The sequence below is a fragment of the Dipodomys merriami genome, unplaced genomic scaffold (genome assembly GCF_024711535.1).
Source record: "Dipodomys merriami isolate MVZ:Mamm:240054 unplaced genomic scaffold, mDipMer1.0.p SCAF_557, whole genome shotgun sequence".
In the NCBI taxonomy this organism is placed as follows: domain Eukaryota; kingdom Metazoa; phylum Chordata; class Mammalia; order Rodentia; family Heteromyidae; genus Dipodomys; species Dipodomys merriami.
In genome coordinates this window covers 299,584-305,207 of record NW_027206132.1, presented here as the reverse complement: position 1 = coordinate 305,207, position 5,624 = coordinate 299,584, and the positions used below count along the sequence as shown (strand labels likewise).

Below are 5,624 nucleotides of genomic sequence, written 5' to 3'. Positions count from 1 at the left end.
TCACATTGCATTCCATATAGAAGAAATTTAAGATTTCTTTTTTTTCCTAGGTCCTTAAATTATTTTATTTCTTTGGGATAAAATTACAATGTTATCTAATTTCAATTTTTGTAAAGGTTATGCTATGTAAAGGCCTTTCTAAGGTGAAGAATTAATACACTGATGTCAAACTAACCTTTAGTTCTATAAATTACATGTATTTTTACATTTGTTTTTTTGTAATTAACTTTTTAATAACTGTTTTTCATTTCTTGCATCAGAATAATGAAAATTATGGAATACTTCACAAATTTTCATATCATCTTTGTGCAAGTGCCATGTTAAACTCTGTATCGTAATTTGGGTAGACCTGCTTCTGAAGCATGCAGTACCCTCTAAATTTAAGTACTTAATGTTGCAATCTTTATACAGTCATATATCCATGGTTCCCTATTTGTAACTAGGAACTCTTAATGTTCCTAAAAATGCTATTGATCTTATTTCTCTAAAATTCTGTGTATAGTGGAAAAAACATATCGTTTGGTCAATTACTCACATTTACAATTTTTTTCAGTGTCTATTTTGTCATTTTCAGTTTAAATTTGATCATACTTTGAAACCTTTTCAACTAAGTCCAAAGGTGATGGCTTTTCAGGTACTTATTTATCAACTCAGTTAGCTTTGTAGAGCTAATGGATTCAAAGTAAGCCTTACTTAAGAGCTACTTCTAAACTTCTGCAGCTTAAAATTTCCCAAATGAGGTCTTGCTGGGACAAATATCTACCTGAACCTTTACCCTTCTTCCATGTAGGAACAGACCAACCAGAATATCTTACCCTGACAGCATAGATTGTCTTACTGGAACAAAACTAATCTTAGTTACAAGGGATCATAGAGAGATGAACAGTTCAGACAGAATTGTTCAGAATGGAAGGTATTTTATCAAAATATAATTGTTTATTATACTTATCATTTCAAAAGTAGCTAAAGCCAAGAAGGTGAAAAAATTGTTCATATGCATGATTACCTACTGTTCTAGCCTGTCTATCATCCAACCTGGCAGGAATTTACACTACTGACTTTCTATCACCAAATATTTCCATAGCTCCTGGAGAAGACCATATGTTTCTCCTTGATATTAGGCCTTAAATTGGTAATGTTTCAATCATAGTTTTTCCTCTTAGCTCTAGGCTGTAAATCTACAAATGTTAAAGCTTTAAGTCTAAGTCTACCAAAAACTGAGGTAGAGATAAACGAATAATATTTTAAAACAGAGTTTCTTTTGATTCCCTAACCACAACACAATAATGCAAAACAATTTTTATTTTATATATGCTTATATATCTTATATTTATAGGTGCTGATTTTAAATTTCACACAGTGAATCTTTCTACAAAATAATTGAAGACTCATCTCAATTTCTCATTTCCTACATTATTTCAGGACCCCAATTCTTTACAAGAATTAGCAGAAATCAATTGTGAAATGCAAGGCAACTTAAAATGAAAGATGAGATCACAAAATCTGAAAGTACTGTAATATGAGTGAACAAAATCACAAATGAACACGATTATTTTTAGTACTCCTCTCCTAATCATTAATGAAAGATTTCAGTGCAGCCAAAAAAATAGTTTCTGTAGGGCTGGGAAGGTGGCTCTGTGGTAGAGCACTTGCCTTGCATGCCTGAGGCCCTGTGTTTGATTCCTCAGCACCACATAAGCAAAAAGAAAAAAGCCGGAAGTGGCGCTGTGGCTCAAGTGGTAGAGCGCTAGCCTTGAGCTGAAGAGCTGAGGGACAGTGCCCAGGCCCAGAGTTCAGGCCCCACGACTGGACAAACCCCCCAAAAATAGTTTCTGTAATAATAGATACATAATTGGTCTACCAAGGCTAGGAATACTTGATTTAGAGGTCAAATATAATTTAGAATAGCATTAACTGGGAAGATCCTCAGTGCTTCAAAACACTGATAGTTCAGTAAAACTAGGTTCTGTAGTGTAAAAATGTTGTCATTCTCAAACCAATGATAACCTACATTTTATCTCCCTAACGTATATTCATTTTCAAATAAACTATTTAAAATCACATTTGCCAAAATAACCTTGACATGTAGATGATAGTGACTTTACAAGCTTTTCAAGTGTAGGGAGCAAGTTACAATAGAGTTGATTTACCTACCCAGCACTAATACCAAACAAGTTAAACCATTCATTAAAGTGTAGAAATAGGACCCCTCACCATTTGTGTTGTTTAGTAGGTGCCTTCCAGAAATGTGTTAAATAGATCAGCCTCCCATATTTCAAACACAAATATTAGCTAACAAAGTAAATTTCATCAAATAAGAAGGTACATTTTAAAAAGTCACTAATAGCTGCCTTATCATGTGTTGGTTTATGTTTTCCCTATCTGTCTAACATAGTAAGAAATATGATTTTAAGTCTTGAATATGGGTACTGATGAGAGATGTGATAAACAAAATCTGTCTTCTATTTCTGTCATATTCCTCTAAGAAGTAAATTTTAGTTTTCTTCTTTTTCCAAAACTTATAGGTAGTAGAAAAAATTATCCTATGTAAAATAAAATAATCACACTATTTATAAAAACTGGTAGTTAGGAATAAATTCTAAGCCTTTTTTAAACTTCCTTATTGATTAAAGATTAATCTTCCAAATGAATGAGAATAAAATCATGTCTAAGTGCTTAACATCTCCAGTCTTGCAAATTGTTATTGCAGATGAATGAATTATGGAAATATAAGCTGACAACAGGTCAAGTGTATGTGGGAGTGAAACTCCATGGAATGCATATAAACCTTTCAAAGTATTAACAGGCAGTTTAACAGAATGACTATCAGGAAATTGAAAGCAGAGAGGAACAATAGTCAAGAAATAGAACGAATGAAAAATAGAACAAGGGGCAAGTACAGCTAGAATACTCAATGTACATATGTAATAAAGGAAGTGCTAAATCTGAACTCAATCTTGGAGAAAGGGTTGGTTGAGGTTGATAGAAGGAGTGACTCTGATCCAGGAGCATTGGACAATTAGATGGACATATTTAATTGTAACACACTTGCACAACCTTTTGAAACTCACTTAAAAACAACAATAAAAACACACAAAAATCACAACCAAACAGCAATCTCTAGAGAGTATGAATATGACCTCTCAAAATTTTAAGCAGTTAATGAAGGGCGGTCTTTGGAAAAGCAAAGAAAGCTGTTCAAAGAGGGAAGCTTGGGGTAGGGGAGAATTTTGAACAGATTTAAAAAGATTGTCTAAGGTTATAAATCACCTATAGCTACTGCAAATATTTTCTTCTGCGAGTGCTCTTTGTCTGAACTGGATACTCCAGTCCTGAGGCACACTTGATAGCTTGTGAAGAAAGAATGGAAGAAGCAAGATCAAGAACCTATTACTCCACTGGAGAGAAAATAGTCCTCTATGTTTCCTCTCAATCTCTTCACTACTCCATTTTCATACTTTTAATAACGTCATGTGATTTTGAATTTTCTTTCCTTCTTTGTTCTCACAAAGTAATTGTTCAAAATAATTCATTAAATATTATTTGCCATTATTTTCTATCATGCTGTTCACTTGTTCAAGCGAGTCCATTAAACTTCCCCTTTTCATTTGGTTGCCACGAAAACCCAACAGCTATGTTAATGAGGATCAACACTACTGCAAAACTTTGTCTCCAAAAATCCAGTCGAAGAACCTATAATCACAACTATTTGGCTATAATTTTTTTTCATTTTTCTTTTACCTTGAAATTTTCTTGTGTCTAAAGTGCCCACAAAAATAAGTACTCAACCACTTTTTGGTTCAATCACTTCTAACCTCAACGATATATTTTGCTAAAAAGATATTTAGAGGAAACATAAGAATACTCCACTATTATCATCTCTCTTAAGACTTTTATCTTCTCTCTTAAGACTCTCCTTAGATACCATATCAGGAACAGTGAAGTTATTCTTTGCAAAATTATTAAAATAGATTATTTTCCTCTTGGTCTTGTATTTGCTCAACATGATATATGGAGAAGAATAGAGTTAAATCACCGATTCCTTGGATGACATTGTCTGTTACAAAGGACAATACTTCTATGTCCTACTTCTATGTCCTCCTCTTAGCTCTTGCTTGATTTCCAATTAATCACAACTTCTTGGCTTCAAGTCTAGTGAAGCTGAAGGACTATAAGACGTCCCCCACTGCTACATCTTCATGGTTTCTCTTTGAAAACTCTTTTACTTGGAGGTGGAATTTATTGTCATGTCTTCATTCAATTTGTTCTTCATTATACTGAGCCAAATAGGCTCTGTAAAATCTCTTTAGGTATCAAAAACATTAAGACAATCTATATCAAAAAGTTTTGGTCCCCTCCATTGCTGAAACCAAAATGCTTAGCTAGGGTTTCTAATAACGTGTTTTCTTACCTTTTCAATTTGCTCAATTCTTTTCTGATCCCCAAACTTTCTGGCTTATGTAAAAAAAGAAGTCTTCACTATCTCATGTTAATAAGGATATTATATTTTTTAAGCTACTATGAAATGTGAAATCACTGGTTTGAAGTATCCAATCAGATTTTTTTCTGTGTTTCAGTGCTTAACATGCAAAGACATTGTGGAAAGTATTAAAACAGAAAAGTGTAAACTCAATACGTTGTTTCATTGTGAAGGGCGCTTTCTCCCTAAATATTTTGACTCAAATTATCTTTTTAAGGGAATTACTGTTTAGTAATTAAAGGTCAATTCACAAATTATGATGTCTTATTTTTTAAAAAAAAAAGCTTTGAATTTAAATTCAATTACAACCTTGTTTCACGCAGTAAGAGTATATTTCCTGGGTAAGGACAATTCTCATGGGAACCTACAGGATTTACAGCAAGGTTTGTGAGGTTTGTTTGTTTACTGTGAAAATGAGCCAGCTTACCCACATTGCTCCTTCTCAGCTAAGTCTCCATGAATTTCTTTGCATGAAAGCCTATTTTCTCAGGCAATTTTAAATTTTCTTAATAGGCTAAGTTAAAATTTTGAACAATTAACATTTACCTGTCATAATTTTAAAACTCTTTTGAAATTCCTTTATCAGAATCGCGAATTTACCAATCCTAATTCCACCTTTACCATCAAAAACAGTTAACATGTTGTTTTCATGATATAATACCCATGAAAGTATTATTTTCCAGTGACTTTGTTATGCTTATATATGAACATGATGCTGAGCAAAATGAACTCTAAGATATGGAAAGAGATATTTATTTGCAGTTGTTTTTAATGTACTATGTGATTTCTATTTTCCTTGGGTTTTTCCCCTATGGTTTATCTCCTACTGTGTTTGATTTTGGTACCCTGTGTATTGTGTATACATTTACCTTAATTAGGGAAGGGAAGAGGAACAACAAAATGGCGAGATAAAGGAGAAAAGGAAAACCAATGCAATAGCAATACTCAGAAGACAATATGTTGGAAATGTACATTACAACTTGTGAGGGGTATTGGGGTGAAGTAAAACTGTGAGAAAAATGAGAGAGGAGGTAATAAGTTTGAAAAGTTATGTATTCACTGACTTACAATTGCTAAACCACTGCACATCACTTTCACATTAAAATTAAATTAAAAAAAAACAGCATGAAATAAAATTTCACTG

The 5,624-nt window shown here is 32.9% G+C and overlaps 1 pseudogene; it reads right to left on the bottom strand.

The window, feature by feature from the left end:
• Positions 1–267: 267 nt before the first annotated feature.
• On the bottom strand, positions 268–364 carry LOC138812017 (U6 spliceosomal RNA; annotated as a pseudogene).
• Positions 365–5,624: the final 5,260 nt, after the last annotated feature.